At 41.0% G+C, this 17,821-nt stretch overlaps 1 protein-coding gene across 12 annotated transcripts in view; it reads left to right on the top strand.

The window, feature by feature from the left end:
- APC (APC regulator of Wnt signaling pathway) overlaps positions 1–17,821 on the top strand; it is an 858,190-nt gene that overhangs the window by 269,026 nt on the left and 571,343 nt on the right. For 2 of the 12 annotated variants that reach the window (XM_085632605.1, XM_085632608.1), the window contains exon 1: positions 15,342–15,475. The exons of the other annotated variants lie outside the window; for them this stretch is intronic. The gene's annotated coding sequence lies outside the window, so the exon portion shown is untranslated. Of the gene's footprint in view, positions 1–15,341; positions 15,476–17,821 lie in introns of those variants that run through there. 12 annotated transcript variants of the gene reach the window in all.

The following is a 17,821-nucleotide window of genomic DNA, read 5'->3' on the forward strand; positions in this document are numbered from 1 at the left end:
TGAAGGCGAGCCACCTGATGCCACTGCAAATAAGGATTGAGAGACTTTAACTCCAGCTGACCCGCAGGACTAGGATGGGTCTCTCCAGGACCATTGATGCTGGCCCACTTTTACCCTCTGAGGAACAGTTGGGGTAATAGACCTGACAAGCAAGAGAAGGGCACCAAGAGCCAGGCAGAGGACCAGTCTAGCGCAGAGAGCCTGAATTTCCAGCTCCCCACAAAGAGGCCAGGTTGCCTGAAGAGGATGCTTCGGAGGGCTATGGCTGGCCACCAGGAATACATTTAGCCCAAGTTTGTCAAACTTTGGCCCAGGGGGGGCGGAAATATGGCCCTGTGAAAACTGTAGTTTCTTACATAGTTCTGCACCAATATTCCTAAAAATCCCACTAGGGAGGGCAGGTCTGAGGGGGTTAACACAACCCCATTTATTTATTTGAAATGGGGAGGGAATGTTCGTGGGGCCCCTTCCCCAGAGGCTGTCTTGACCCTGGGGTCCCCATTACCAAGGCCCTGACACAGGGATTTATGTCGTTGGACCACATCCCCCTGGACAGTGGTGTACTGTGGCTGGGTGTGTTGCCCACTCCCCTTGCTCATGTTTGGTATGGGGTGCGGGTCACTCCAGCCTTGTGTCCTCCTGCCTGTGCTCCTTGCGGACAGGGTAGTGTGCCTTACTCCTGCTGCAGGAAGGAGTTTAAAACGATCAGTCGAAAATAGTAAAAAGAAGACTCTGACACACGTTGTGAATTTAAAATGCTTTATTGATTATGTTGGTGATAAAGTGTTTACCATTGTAATTAAGGCTCCCTGTTTTCCGTTTTTACTGATTGTTACAGATAAATACAGACCGAAAACATTTATTTTCTTGTCTGTATTTATTTTTTAATGTGGATAAAAACGGAAATTGGGTTTCTTTTTTTACTAATTTTAAATACGGTCTGCCATGACTGCCAGGCCAGTAGCTGTGTGTATTGATAGGTAACAGGGCTAAAAAAGAAAGGAGTTTTAGTAAGGAGGTTTTAACAGCATTAGATATGCACAAGGTTGTTACTGAAATTTGCATATTTTCTTATAAGCACATTGATTTATCTTCTGCGGATGTTCACAGCATTAAAACCTGGTAGACATTCAAGCATAAGTGCATATTTACCGATTAAATAAATATTGAAATATACTAATTTCAGCTCATTTTTTCATAAAACCCAAAATAAATATGGATAAATACAGATAAAATTAGTAAAAAAAAGTAAATATGGATAAATACAGGCTGAAATGTCAAAAAAATAAATACCATAAAGCCGGGAGCCCTAATTACAACTAATGCATTTAAATAGGAGTACTATCGCCTTTGATTTTAAAGGTGGCGCTGTGTTGAACATGAAATGTGGCTAATTTAATTTGTGGTGACACCCTAACAAAGCCAGTGGGTCTACGTTGATTATAATGACACCCCCTCGTATTTTGGTGTTGCATCCTCTATAGATGGGGGGCTATTGTGATTTTGGGGTTCAGGAATACACTGGGGAGTAACGTGATATGAAAGTTTCACGAGAGTCATTTCCACCTACTGGAATGTATATACTTGTAGTTTAACGCGAAGTATTTAGTAGTGTGTGTAATAAAAGTACTTTTCCTTTCCAATAGGAAAAGCGGTGACTGGACAATGATTTATTGAGTGTTGTTGCGTACCAGCAGATTGGTGTTACTAGCCAACATGGCTTCCTGTGAATAGACCTTGGACTGCTCTGCTTCATTACTCTAGACTAGAGAGTCGAGTGCTACTATAGGGTAACTCATTCCCAATAAAAAGGCAATTGTGGACTTGTTACTGGTAACAAACTCCCATCCATGGCAACTAATAACCCAGTTTCTCACTCTAACCAATTAGGGAAGGGTGAAAACATTGTACTGTACGGGGTTAACTTGTATGTCTGATGAAGACATGGCAGAATGCACAAGGCGCTAGGTCTAGGTTGGCCAACAAAACAGTTTGAAATGCACACATTTAGAACTGGGGCAGCTACAAGAGCAGTGAGGTTAGATTGTTCTGAGGTGCGTGCGTGGAAGATAGATGGAAATCAGGGTGCTGCGGGAGATACATTAGGTTAGACAAGAATCCAAAATTTCCTTGAAGTTTATTATGTTTAGTTTTTTTGGTTGATGCAGATTGTGTTGCTGGATCAGTGGGTGGTGTGACCACAGTTGGGGTCATGGCGCAGTACTGCACACAGTGTGCCACCAAGCAAGCTGTGATGATGATTTTCGAGAAAGCAGCTTGGGTTGGATAGTGTCTGCATTGTGATTTTGTGATAGTGGGGTTGGGGAAGTTGCCATGAGGTGGAATCAACTGTTGCCTTACCTGACTGATTATTTTGAAGAGTGGGAGGGGTGTTTGCCCAGACTTATTATTACTACATCTAAGAGGGAGAACAAGCTGGTTACGTTGTCAGAACTTGGATTGCTTAAGGATACGAAAAGGGACCTGAGGAGCCTTGAAATAGTTGTGGTTGGGGGCAAACAATACATGGATTGAGTTACGGCATAGAAAGGTATGAAGAGAGCCCAGGAAAACATCGTTTAAAGGTAACCAGAGAGATGAAAGGATATTGTGTAGAGCTGAGCAAAGGTGTGGAGAAACACAAGGAGATTGTGCAGGATGGCCAAAAAGCTATGGGTAGCCCTCACTTTAGCAGTGACGTTTGTTTAGACTGAGGGGGGTGGGGCAGAAAACCACTTGTGCAGGGCTGCTTTCCTGGGTGAAAGGTAAATGGGTGGGTAAAAATACATAAGGATGGTTGGGTTCATTATGCGTTGTACAACTTCAGCTCGGTGGGGGGGTATTGTCGGTGACAGGTGAAATAGGAGATGGGCGACGAGCTGCAAAGAGTAACTTCATGATGGAAAGTAGCATAACGTTTGCCTTTGGCTGGATGTTTTCTTTGGATGTGCTGTCGGAAATTTAAAGGTTGGAATGGTCGGCATCAAGTCATTGTATTAGTAAGGTCAAAAGTTAGACTGTAAGGAGTATGCCAGGTGTACTGTTGTATGTGACATGTTATGTTAAAGTAGCCCTTTGAATTTAGTGAAGAGTTGTGTTTATTGGGTTGTATCTTCAGATGGGGACCCTGGGTAGAAGAGGTCATGGCTGCGGTCTCCTCTTCGGTATTTTGGGCAGGTAGTGCAGCCAACTCAACACAAGGGTTAAGGAATGGCCAGAAGTTAGAGGGGCAAGGGTATTAAGGGGGTCTTAGGTGTGTGAAAGGTGCTCTGGAGCTTTTGGTTGTCATCAAACCTGTAGGAAGGAGAAGAGTTTTTAAAGATACCCGTCATTTGGGATACTATGGCAGGTAGCTGAAGGAGTGACCGTATTAAAGGTTAGGAGTTTTCCTTCTGGAGATAGTGAGTGGTACATATAGAGTTGCTTAGAGCTTTTCAGGCAGAGGAGGGCACCATTTGTGAGCCGATTTAATAGAGCATTTTAAGGTGGGTATTATGTGAATGAGATTTTTACTTTAAGTTAGTTTTGTTGATAGTATCTTATTTTACCACTGGTAGGACAGGTAATACACAAGGATGCAGAAGAAAGGGCAGGGGATAGAATCATAGGGATGGTTGGGATTGTCCGTAGATATGATAAACTTGAGGATGATCTGCAGGCTTGGTCTGCTATGCTGACTGACTGAAGAGTCCCAGGATTCGTACGTATCTGATGACGAGGCATTGAGGGTGTCACCTTTGCTTAGGGGGTGTGGGACTGAGATTGAGGGAGACCTGGGACGTGGGTCGATATACTGTGACCAAATGACGCCTACTTGTTGTGATCCCATGTTGAGAGTACTGTATAGACTTAGCACGAGAGTGGGTTGGCACTACGATCACTCTGAGGTGGTAAAGCAGGGGAGGGGAAGCAAAGGTTACACTGGGTGACTTCATGATGGAATCGAACTGCGCAAGATGAGTTTGTGTGTGACTGGATGTTTTCTTGGTCTGTGTTGTGGGAGGTTCAAGGGTGGGAATGGTAGGCATTAAATCATTGTATCGGTGAGGTCAAAGGTTAGGCTGTAAGGTGTAGGCAAGGGGTAATGTAGCAGAGTTGTTCTTTTAAAGTGTTGCGAGTGTTAATTGTGGCATCTAACCCGAGGTAATGTTTAACACATGAAACCTAGATGTACTCTTTGTGAAACTTCATTTGAAATTATGCCATGGACCATTTCACCATTAAGGAATTTTGTTCTTTCCAAGGCTTTAAGTGGAGTGGGTCTCTCACTCTACAGTGATTAAAAACTGACTTTGAAACGGGTCCCAGTTCGGTCCTAAATTGATGTCCATTACTGAGACTAATTCCTCAACAAGGATATCTCAAAAATGACTACAGAGACCATTGAGGTAATCCATGTCATGAGGTATCTCATGATTAGATTTCACATTTTGTGTTTAATTTACTTACCTAACAGTATTTGATTTTGTGAAGATGGTGTTTTCCTGTAGTTCTTTCCATGCAGCATATAAATGTAGTAGTGTGCGAACTGGGAAATGGGTAGGCTGTAGGTGCTTGTGCAAGTTCATGTTGTGAGTGGTTGTTTGTAGTGGTCATGAGCTGCAATTGAGAGCTCTGGATTTGAGGCTGACGATAGTGCGAAACCCTCACAGCACCTATCAGCAGGTCATAAATGTGCTCTGAATGCATGCTCATCCAATCCTTGGTCCCTCTTTAGAGCACACAGAGCAATGGTGACATGTCACTTGTAATTATGATGTTCACGAAAACTGGTGTAATATTGACCTACTGAAAATAAAAGGAAATTGAGTGCTTACAGAGGAATGGGTGTGGGGGGTGGTGAAATGAAGGAGATGCAAATAAGTAGGTGCAGAAAGAGTGACAAGAGGATGCAGAAGAGGAAAGATGTGTGAAATAGGCAGATAGAAGGTTTCAGAAAGATGTAGGAAGAAAAAAGGTGCCTCCCACAGAGGCTGTAGAGGAAAGTGATATGAGTGGAAGAACAGTAGTGCTTGCAAAACTCGGAAGACCATTACCCTTGCCACAGACCTAAGCAAGGTTTAATTCAGTTTCATATTTTCAGGATTGAAACGTTTCAAATCCAAAATTTGTCAACAGTATTATTATTAACCATTAATCTGATACAGGTAACAAGTACTCCCAAAGGAAATAGGTCTGGCTTGTTGTCGGCACATATCTGTTATTGTGCGATATGTCTGGATAGAATAACAGAAAGCTCAGAGAGAGACACCTGAATACTAGTCAAGTGGAACGCTGTGTCAAGCACAGGATTTTTACTTCACATTTTTTAAGCTAAGTTCTTAATTACATAGGCCACATCTATTGGAAAGGATTCATAATTGCACTAATCTGGCCATGCTCCTTTTAAAGACCCTTCACCCCCACCTTTTAAATCAAACTTAAAGCCCTGGTTTCGTTACTTGATAATATCACAAAATACCCCACTTTTGCAAAGCTGGGCAAAAAATCATTTGGCAAGGGATTTAGCTTCTGCCTTAATGGTTCAGCAATATACTGGATAATATTAATGTTTAAAAAAGGTAGGCTGTTATTCTTTTTACAGGAAATTGTGCACTTTAGGGGTCTGACCTTCTATCAAAAGACTTTTCAAAAGTATTCATAAGGCATCGCAGAAAATGAGATGCTTTTCTCAGTTTTTTGTGTTTAGCAATGTGTTTACAATCTGCGTGTTTGTGTTTAGTGTTTTATCAAAATGAATTGCACATGAATAGAGTGGAATAAATGTTCTCTATTTGGCCCACGCCCGGGCATACCCTGTTAATTTAGGGCAAATAAGGGGGTGAGTGAAAATTTTCAGCGCTACGTCCATCATCTCCTTGTGTTTGCTTTATTCGCCCTAAGTTGGCAGGGGATGCCCATATGTGGGTTCCTTGCTCATTATGCCCTTGATTAAATCTAGCCTGGCTGATGAGGGGTGAAACCCCGAAACTGGTCCCAGGATGCTTGTTTCCGGTCCATGGAAGACCTGGCTTTGCAGTTTGGGCTGGGCTGTTCCCATGAAGGACGGGGTCAAGACTGATTTGCATATAGCTGGGTCTGAACTGGGGTGGCAAAGTGAGCTAAAAAATGATGGATTCAACCCAGATCTGTGACTTGGGGTGAGTGTCTGAAAAGTTTCAGCGTTCCGTTCAATCTCCTTGTGTTTGCTTACACTATTTGGTGCAAGGGTATTAAATGTTTAGAAGTGGTGTTTAAATCTAATTCAGAATAGGTTTTGGGGGGCGTGATCTGGCCACCCAGGAACATGACCGCCTAGGAGTGGAGCTCCGCATCTGGTGGAACCTCCGATGGAGGCGACCCTCTTCTCAGCGTGAATAGGACCGCTGCAACGGGAAATTCGAAGAGCCCAGTGTGGCGGCAGTGATTGTACCGGCTTCCGTGACAATGTGAGCTCTTTCCGAGTTCATTTTTGTCGATGAGGTAATTGCCTGTCAGGCGCGCGCTGGGCCCTATTGCGCAATTGGAATTTCCGGTCCTCGCCTGACTGGTGAGCGCCATCTGCCGCCTCACAGCAAGGCTTTTGTTACTGTACGCACTGGAGATGTGGAGGCGATGTTCTTTTGCCTCCGGTTATTTATAAATACTGTGAAAACTTGTCATTTTCTGAACTTTACCAAATAGACTATCTGCTCTCGATGTGCAAGCTCCTATATGTGGATATGGATAATGTTTTTTAAACAGGAACATTATTTTCTGAACAACTGTGTGCTGCTTCTTTTTGGATGGCTATACAGCGCTTTAATGCTCCATAACTTATTGTTGCTCTCTGGTGATATTTTCCTCAGGTTGCTTTAATGCTTGCTCCCTGTAGTCTGCGCCCTTTTGCGCTGAGTTTCCGATGTCACACATATTCCCTCATGAGGCTATCCTTCTTGATGTTCATTTTGCTTCATAACTGGAGGTGAATTTACATTTGCAACGGGCGCAGTGCCATATATGGAGAGCTTCATGTGGAACAATTTCAGCCTTGAGTTTTTGAGTGCGCTGTCGGCAGGATATTTTTCCTTCATGTGAGGAAATATCCTGAAAATTTGCTAATTTGCAGAGATTTAATACTGTCATCTTGTTACGCATATTTTGGAGCACTTTGGTCAATATTTTCTGAAGAATAAGTGGCTTTATGAGCGCATCAACTTGTACCAAGAGCATACTTTCCTGACTTATCTCAAATTGCACGTATTTTGTTTGTCAGGTTTAGGCACTGTTATAATCCGGACAAGAGGTCTTGTGATACTGTTAATATTTTATTGGTATATTACAGAAATTCTCCAGATGCCTAATCATAAGAGTGAGAGCAAAGCTCCCAAGCAACCTTTATTTGCAGACGCTCTTAAAAAAACCACAAAGTATTACAGCAAAAGGTTTAACCTCACCAATGTCTAAACCATCGTTGGCCACCTCTTCTGCAATGCCAGAAGCCACTATGGAACGTATTTTACAGGAAGTATCAACTATCAGTTGTCGTTTAACAGATATGGGTATTAATATCTCTTCTCTTGCAGCAGAGACTAAATCCATACGAGCAGAGATTATACAATTTAATGCTAAAACTTACTAACTAGATCAGCGCCTGTCAGCGGTGGAATCCAAACATATCTCCACACAAAATAAGGATCAGGATCTCTTGCTTCTTCGCAGTAAGCTAATTGACTTAGAAGATCGTAGCCGACGAGACAATATCCGTTTTTTTGGATTTGCTGAAAAGATTGAGGATCAGAATGCTAGACTTTTCCTATGTAATGTCCTTCCTAAGCTTCTGGGCATTTCCTTCAGTCAACCGCTGGAAATCCAACGTGGTCATCGATTAGGCGCTCCACATTCTGCCTCAGATCCTCTACCACGACCCGTCATTGCTTGCTTCTTGAGGCATGAGCAAGTGTGACAAATATTAATAGCTGCACGCACGCAAGGTTCATACATCTACGATGGTCATGAAAACCGCATTGCAGCTGACTTCTCACGAGAAAATAATGAAAGGAGAAAGGCTTAACTCTCTATGAGGCCACAACTACGGAAAATGGATATTAAATATGGCTTGTTTGGTCCTGTTCGGTTTCGCATAACTAAAAATGGTGACTCCAAAGACATCTACAATCCTGATGACCTAAAATAATTCATAGATGCACAACGCATTCAAGACATGAAGTTCAATATATCATTAATGATCAGCCTTCTCACAACTCTCAACATCCTCCACAGCTCTCAGAAACTCAGACTTAATCCTAGTGAAGTTCGTCATAGAGGCAGAGATATTGAACGATCAATTTGTAGTCATGAGGACAAAATTTCTGCCCTTCAGTAAGTATCTGCCTATACACAAGATATGCATAGAGACAAATCCCATTCTCCCTTAAAATCTGCTTTAGATGAAGAGTGACTTTCATAAGGTTTGTATTCTACTGCTGACAGGATTGATAATTCCTACCCCTTTTATACCTCGCTTCTATCTCCTCGCACCAGAGATTGCCTCCTGATTGGTTATAGGAGTTCTCATGATCTGTCATTTATTGTAATATGCTATTAATTTTGGTCCTACATAATTTCCTTGAAATCTGCTTTGGATTAAGAATAACTTTCACAATATCTAGATTTTGATACAGACATGTTTGATGGTTCATATCCTCTAAATATCTTTTTTCTAGTTCTTCATACTAAGAGTTTACCTTCTACAGTGATTACCCTCTGTTTTATACATGTAATTATTTCTCACCTTAGAATGGTTATAGGATTATTTATTACTCCATTTCGTAATAGTTACTCTGATTTATTGTTTAATGTCAGCATGAATTTTTCTTACCTCCACTTACGCTATTGGAGTATGGTGATTTTACTGCAGACTCTCACGCTTTATTAGCCTTGCCCCCCTTTCTTTTAATAATTTAATAAGTTAATATTGAATGTTATTATATATTAGATATTTCTACTCATTAACACATTTTGTCCTCATTATTTATTTAATATTTATATTTCTTCTTGTAACTTAGTTTATACTTTCTATCTTAATATATTACATAGTTAATGTTTGCTGTATTTTATCCATAGTTATATAGAGATTTTACTGTACCCCCCTTTAAGTCTTATCAATTTTCACTTTTACCCTTTACATAAGTCGTGGTTCAATATGTCCTCATTATGCATCAGATAATATCTCTATTAATGTATTTATTAATGTATTTATATCCCTCTTACTATTTCTTTAATAATGTCTTTATCTTTCCTTATACCTGTCTATTTTTGTATCTCATTTATTCTTGTACTTTTCTAATCGCCTTTCTCTATTCTATTTCTTTACCTATTTGTTATTGTATTTTCACATATCTGATATTTAACTATTTATTAACTTTCTTTCTCTTTCCAGTTATTCTTTTCCCTTCACTTTTCTCTATTTCTATTTATTTTTAAGTTTATATTATTACGTCAACTTCATGTGCATTAATTGCAGAATATATCTTATTTATAGTTGTAATTTATCAGCTAAATGTTATGCATTTTATGTCTATAATTATATATTAAGGGTATCTATGCGTATTTTTACATATATACTTATCTACTGTTCTAGAATTAGTTCCCTTCTTTTTACAGATGTTTTCCTTCACTCTATTTCTATGTATAACCACATTTATTGTTCAATATATTTCATTCATAGTTGCAATATGTAATATTTTGTTCTATGTTTTAAGTCGTATCTAGGTAATAATGAACTCCTCTATTTTTCTGTATGCTTATGAATTTTTCCAATATTTGTTTCTCTCTTTCAACAATCATTCCCTATCTGTTTGTTCTTTATATTCTTTCCAAACACATTTTGCTCTTAAGGGTTTTTTTTTGTAAATCTTTATTTTCTTCCATAGCCCTCATTTAGTCTTCAGTCGCAACCCTCTTGACGGGGTTCCTACCGGTTGTGGTGCCCTAGTGAGCCCAGACCCACGGCTAAAGCTTTAAGATTTCTTACTTTATTTTAAAAAATTTCTTTCTTTGGTAATTCTTTTCCATCATACTTTCTCACTCAACAATTCTCTTACTAGTATTCCTCCAACTTCCCTTTTCCCCATATTGTTTCTACTGAATTTCTTTACTCTTTCTTTTATTTCAGCCTTATCCTTTTCCCCTTCTTTTCTCCTGGTGTTTCTGTGGTAGGCCAGAGAACCCTTTTCCTATACCGCTTTCTTTCTTTTTCTATTCTATCCTCTCTAATTTGTCATTTCTTTATTCTGACAAATATATTCACTCTTGAACTATTAACTCATTTTGACATTGCCCAAATATGACGAGTACTCGTCTCCTATGTACCATTACCAGGAATGTTCATGGACTCAATCACTACATTAAAAGGAAAAAAAATACTCTCTTATCTACAATCCAAGCACGTGGATGTGGCTTTATTGCAAGAAACCCCTCTAGATGCACTAGAATCTGATAAACTTTGCAGGGATTGGGTGGGGAAGGTTATCCATAGCAGTGTTCGAAAAAGTGAACCTACAGATACTGCTCCTATTCGTAAATGTGGTGTGGCGATTCTCATTTGCAAGTCACTCCCTGTCAAGGTCTCCAGAACTTGGTCAGACCCTGATGGCCGCTATGTGTTTGCTAAGCAACGCATTGGGGATTCTTTTATTTGCCTAGGATCAGTTTACGCTCAGACAGGAAGTAAGAAATCATTCTTCCTCCAATTGAACCGTCTACTAACGGAGATTGATGCCTCACAAAATCTTATTGGTGGAGATTGGAACCTTGTATGAGATCCAATTCTAGACAAAACGGGTTCGCTAGATAAAGGAAATGCAGCAGATAGAACCATTTTGGATGATATAATTTCAGACACTGGATTGGTGGCGTTTTAGTCATCCAACAGACACAGAATACACATTTTGTTCCCCCCACTCATGGCACATTCTCCTGTTTAGATTACTTTTTAATATCGCATAGAGCGATCCAATTGGTACTGGAGTCTCACATTTTAGAAGCAGATTTATCCGATCATTCCCCTGTTCTTCTGTCCCTTGATCTTGGACTTTCTCGGCCAGGACGTAAACCATGGCGCATGAGCATTCCCCGGCATAGGACCCCCGTCTTCAAGATTATCTTTCTATTAACAAGGACTCTGTAATTTCCAGTAGGACTATCTGGGCTGCGGCTAAGGCCACTCTTAGGGGTCAGTTAATGCGTGACGCAGCGCTCGCTAACGAGCAGAATGTTGCGCGGCAAATAGAGCTGGAAAGTGACATTCAATCTTTCTCTCATCTATATACATCCAACCCATCTTTACAGAATCGTAAATCACTTGAGCAAGCACGTATGGCTTTAAACAATCTGTTTACCTCCAAAGCTGACTATGCTCTGCAGAGAACGAAGGGAAAACATTATGAAAAGGGGAGAAGGCAGGGAGAATGCTAGCTGCACAACTGCGTCAGAGAGGCCGCCATGACCATTCCAGCCATTCGATCAACGCAAGGCGATCTACTCCTGAGACCTCAAGAGATTGTCAATGAATTTGCTTCCTTTTACCAATCCCTTTATACTCCAAGTAATCACTTAGATTTGGATAAAATGTCTTCCTTTCTTACAGGAGTGGATCTTCCTTGTCTCTCTGACGGAAGAGCCTTACTTGAGTGAGAAATTACAAGGGATGAAATTTCTAAAGCCATTACTGCTCTACCTTATCATAAAGCCCCTGGGGAAGATGGATTCCCTGCCGAATTTTACCGTTAGGCAGGACACAATGTTCTTGATACATTACATTCTGCATTTCAGGAGGCATATAGGGAATCTTCATTAGGACCTCTTTCTAACAAGGCAGTTATTGCTATATTACCCAAACCTGGTAAAAATCCTCTATTATGCAGTAGTTACCGTCCCATCTCGTTATTAAATTGTGATATCAAAATCCTAGCCAGCATTCGAGCGTCCCGCCTACCTAAAGTCTTACCCTCCCTAATACACCACACCCAAGTGGGCTTTGTTCCGGGGCTTTCCTCTCTAAATCATTTATGTACGTTAGCCCATACATTGTGGTCTATTAAACATCTCACAGAGGATGCATTAGCTCGTTCACTTGATGCTGAAAAAGCATTTGATCGCATCGAATGGGAATATCTTTTTGCAACAATGCAAAGATTTGGGTTAGGCGATCAATTTATAACCAAAGTCCGCTTGCTGTATGACAATCCTTCTGCTCTGGTGAACTGCGGGGGGGTTTGTCTGATACATTTCAGATTTGGAGGGGTACGCACCAGGGATGCCCATTATCCCCCTTCTTTTCCTTTTGGCAATGGAGCCATTAGCTGCAACAGTTCGCCAATCTGCTGAAATCACTGGTGTTCCCCTCCCAATTGGACACTCTAAAATGTACCTATATGCAGATGATATACTACTCACTCTTACAAATCTCTCCCGTTCTCTTCCGTCCCTTCTTAAAATCATTGATGACTTCTCCTCCTTCTCAGGCTATAAAATTAACTGGGATAAGAGTGAGGCTTTACCCATTTCTGATAGAACTACAAAGGCATCTATATATGGTTTTCCTTTTCATTGGCAGACCTCACTACTTAAATACCTAGGGGTCTTAGTTAATAAAGGCTTGGAAAACATGGTCACTAATAATTTATCCCCTCTGCTTTCTCAAATGCAACGAGATTTTGATAAATGGAACATTTTAGGACCATCTCTTTGGGATAGTCCAAGCCATCAAAATGGTCACTCTCCCGCGTTTCATTTATTTTTTAGGTATGCTTCCGCTTCAAATCCCTTTACGCTTCGATCGATTGATTCTAAAATTAAGTCCTTTGTATGGGGCTCTGCTAGACCTCACCTTGCAATGGCAAAATTAAAAGCCCATCAGTTGTATGGAGGAATGGGTCTTCCATCCATTGAACACTATTCCCTTTCATTGCACATCTCTCAATTTTCTTACTTCCTGCCAGATCTAAAAGATACTCCGCAATGGGTCCATATAGAGCGTCATCTTTTAGCTATGGATTCAGGTCTCTCGCTCTTGTATGGAAGTAGTACTAGCCGTTCTGATCCTAAAAACCCGGTTTTATCAGTTATGCATAAATCTTGGCAAAGTGGACATCGTCTCTTGGTTTCAAACGCACGTATTCACATTAAGGCTCCTTTCTGGAGTAATTCTGGTATACTCATTAATGGTTGTATGTTATCTTGGCCATTGTGGCAAGCAGCAGGTATCCATTCCCCGGATCAGCTTTTTCATAATGGCGAATTTAAATCCTTCTCACAATTGAGGGAGGAATTTAACCTTCCTATCCAAACTTCTCTTAAATACCTTCAACTTCAACAATGTTTGAAGAAACATTTGGGGTCTCCCCCTTGGCTGCGTCAACCATCTCCAATATTATCTTATTTATATGTGTGGGGGAAGCATAAAGGAGTGACTTCTGGTCTTTATAAAACGTTTACACTCCATCTTTTTTCACAAACCCTCTCTCATAATCTCCGACTTAAGTGGCAAACTCGTTTATCAACTTCTTTTACAGCTATAGAATGGGATCACATATTAGAAGGTCTACATAAAGGAGTTTGTGAAGCACGGCTTAAATTTTGCCTGTTTAAAATTGGTCACCGGTCAAACTACATAAAGCTGGTTTACTTTCACATGCTGATAGTTCGAGATGTTCCGCTTCTGGCTGTGACATAACTCACATTATTTGTGAGTGTCCAAGAATTAGACCTTTTTGGAATTATGTTGGTAAAACATTACACTCTACAATGCCCTTACATTTACCATTTACATCTGCTAACATTCTTTTACATGATCTACGTCATTCTCCTAAGCTTTCTAAACCACACCACCGCCTCTAACACACTGCATTGGCTACAGCTGAAAGTTTTATTTTACGCAATTGGAAATCACCATCCCCACCTTCTCAAGAAGAATGGTTAGTGGCAATGTTTCAGACAGCTTCACATGAACTATTGATTTATAACCTCCAGGATCAAGTTGATATATTTCTACAGACCTGGTCACCCTTCCTTAAAGTCAAAGCTGAAAAAAATGACAACTCTCTTGTCCCCCTTAATACTCTCAGTCAAGCAGACTAATCGCTTTTATTCCTTGACCACCAATCTCTTACCCTTATTATTTACTCTATCTCTCTTATTTTGTTATATTTACATCATATTAATCTTCCTTCATTCATATTCTTTTCCTTTCTCTTTGTACTCTGGCCCCACTTCTCCACATTATTCTTCAAGTTTACTTTTTCCTTTTACTTTATCCTCCCCCCCTTTTTTTGTACCCTAAACTTTTACTAGAGGAGTATTTTTATATGATATTTCTATACTATTTCTACAATGCTCTTATGTATAGTCATTGTTTCATATTTACATTTATTCTATTTATATTCATCAATTAATGTTGTATGTTTTATTAATTTATTATCTATATTGACTTTCACTGCTTCTTTATTTGTTTATTTAATTACTCGCGTATCATCTATATATTCCATATTTATTTGTTTTTATTCAACAGCAAATGTTATACCTGCATTGATATCTTTTATTGTTATAGTATTTATTAACAAATGTATTATTGCATTGTTCTTAACTTGTATTGTATTGTAAAACTCAATTAAAAAAATGTCACCACAGAATAGGGTTTGGATCAGGATAAAGTTTTTGGGGTAAAACTTAGGCTGTGAAGAATGCCCGGTAAGCACTGTGGTGAAGCATTGAACTATTGTTGGTAAATAAAGTGTTAATTATATTTCAAATTGTATACGGTATTAGTGAGACTAGTGGGGATGTACATGAAAGCGGTGTCTGGCGTAGGTGGAGGACTGTGCATGTGAGAATGCTGTGACGGACTGTTGTGGAGGCGGTTGCCCTGCTATGGCTGAATTGTATCCCCTTACTCTTGGGATGTCTGCAATGTCCAGTCAGGCCATATCCTTCCTGTGTGGTAAACAGTGTGAATGCCAGTGTGTGTCTCATTACATGTGGGAAGCAGCTTGTTTCCTACTCACTCGGTCATCTACTCATGTCCCTTTCTTTGGTTGACTGCCATTTCCTCCCTGGTGACAGTCGGTTTGACCTTTTACCCTGCCCCGACGCGCCCAAAGTCTCACAGCTTGGCCACGCGCCAGTCTCCCGGCCGCTCGGGCATCGTGGGCGGTGTTTTGTGAGGGACAGACCATGTAACCATCTAGCTTCTCGTTCTGCACAGAGTCTCTACGAAATATCTTTTCTACCAGCAGGGTTGTCAGCTGGCCGCTGCACACGCCCCAGGAGCTGAACAGGCCCGCCCTCTTCCTTGCTGTAGCGGTGCGTCTGCCTTGCCTACTGCTTACGATTTGATTGGCTGACGCTCGCGCGTGGCCGTCTTGGTGGCGATGCTGTTGTGTGTGTGCGCGCGCTCGTTGTAGAGCTGGGAGCGGTGCTAGTAGAAGAAGGTGCAGCAGCCTGGCGCAGAGATGGGGTAGGTGAAAAGGAGCAGTCTGGCAATGTGTGCCTGCGTTGTCGTTCTCTCAGCGTGCACGTCCCCTAAGCAGACGGCTCTGTTATGGCAGGGTATTCACGAGCGTGCAGGCTCTCACCCTCACCTTTTTGACAGCTTGGGGGGGATGGGTAAGAGAAGGGGGATCATAGCAGTGGTAGTGTCTAGGATGCAGTAGGTCTAAAACCAAATCTCGGCACAGTGAATTAATGGCTGAAGACGGAAGTCTTGGTGAAAGGCTGAAGACGGAAGAGTTTTGGGGGTGGGGGCAGGGGGCAGGGGTGGGTGTATAAAGGACGAAGGGCCCCAACCTCCGATCTGCTATCTCCTGTTTTGGCCTTTATGGTTATGGTGCGCTACGGATGAGAATCGCCTGTACCCCAGCTTGTCTTTGTTTGAATCAGGATTTAATGACTATTGTGCAGTTTGTGTACGTTTTCTATGCACCTCCGGAAGATGGGAGACTTCGACGCACCGGTGCCTCCAGCGATCAATAGCAAGATTCGCTGCCGCAACCCGCGGAGCTAGCATCCATCTAAATACGAAGCCGACACTGGTGCCTGTCACCAAAGTTCATGTATTCATGAGGTGTGACAGTCCTTCCCACCCCTTTGTAGATTTATTTCTGTATGCCTTTAAGTAGGTCAGCAACAAGAACATCGTTTCCATTCAGTAAGGAAGTTGATCCTCCCGTCTTTAGGATGTACAGCCGCTCACGTTTCAATTCATTAGAGCCATCGTTTTTTTTTCATGGTTTATTGGATCGTGCTAGTCTCGTGTACTCTTAACAGCAAATGCCGCTACGAACGATTTTGGGACATGGATCTTTATGCATTAAACGTGAACATTTAATTGTGCTATTCGAATAAACCCTTTACCATATTTGAGTCTCCATTCCCAGAGGTAAATTACAGAAAAATTAACTACAATATGTACAATTCTAACCTCTCAGCAGTACTTTTTGTATGTAAACATAGATGCACACCAGCAGGCAGTGGAAGACCACATTCCTATAGTAAGTATACTCGGGGCTTTTTTATTCACAGTTGCATCTTCTGTTGGCGTACAGTCGCATACACTGTGCTTATAAAACTCACGTGTTTCACATGCTAATTTTAAGTGTGCAATGTTGGGAATTCATTTGTTTAAAATCACAAGTTTCGAATGCTAATAACTTGGAACTAATTAGATTATGTAATATTTGCTTCTTCAAAAGTGGAGCAAAAGTACTGCAAATGAAGTGTGCAAATCTATCACATGCTTTGTATGCACCAGAGCATAGCTAAGTAGGCTGGATTTTATTGTGACTGTTATTGTTTTTCTCAGATCCTGAATTTGTAGGATTCACATAGCTGTATCGAAGATTGGACGGCATGTGCTTGCCACTCTCAGCATTCTTGGTTCTTGGTCAGAGACTGGAAGTTACACTCCCAAAGCCTCCATGACTCAGTTGGGTAGTTTGCACAAGCATTCAAGGACTGCTTCGTGAGAGGCGATATCAAGGCCAAATACAATTGAACATTATTGGATTTCTCAGACACACTATAAAAAGCAATGTTTAGTCACGGTTATTACTTTAAAAAAAATGTCTACCACTTTAGAATCAACTTGCAACATAAATTAAGAACCCTAGTGAAACCATTGTCTGCAGCCGTTAGCCTTTTCAAATACATCCAAGAAAATAACTATGTACAGCAAATTGTACGTTGGCCAGCTGTTTGTTTTACCAGTGGGCCCCCTTACTCTATAAGGGGTTAATATTCGCCTATTTGCTATCAGCACGACGGGCAGCCCAGGAGTAGTCCCTACTACTGAGTTTTTGACATAGGTGTCTGTGAAAGTACTCTGGGGAATGAGTTGACTCAGCCATGTGGAGAGAGTAATGGCAGTTAGGGTCTGCTTTGTGCAGTCCTACCAATGCATAGGTTTTTTTTGTTTTTTTTTAGAAATAAGCCAGTCTTTCATTATTAAGATTAAAGCTGAATACATTTGACTAATATCCATTTTCGTTGGGCATGTTTGAACATTATGATCCCCTCTGCCTACTCCGACCAATTTGTTATTTTCCTGCAGTTTTCTGCCATCACCCTTCAAACCCACAGCTCACTAAGCCTACCACGCTCACCCAACAGATTCACAGTTGTTGATTCTACTAACTGCATCTCTACAAGCTGAGTTAGATTGTGGTCTTTTTGGAAATCTGCAAACCGTTTGTGAAATCACCCCTGAACTGCCAAATGTACTGCCATACGATAACAAAGGCAGGTTGTGCGCTATATAAATGCTAATACAATTAATCAATTAGGGAGTTAAAAGCGCACTACTCAC

Source organism: Triturus cristatus, chromosome 2_1, assembly GCF_964204655.1.
Source record: "Triturus cristatus chromosome 2_1, aTriCri1.1, whole genome shotgun sequence".
Taxonomy (NCBI): Eukaryota; Metazoa; Chordata; class Amphibia; order Caudata; family Salamandridae; genus Triturus; species Triturus cristatus.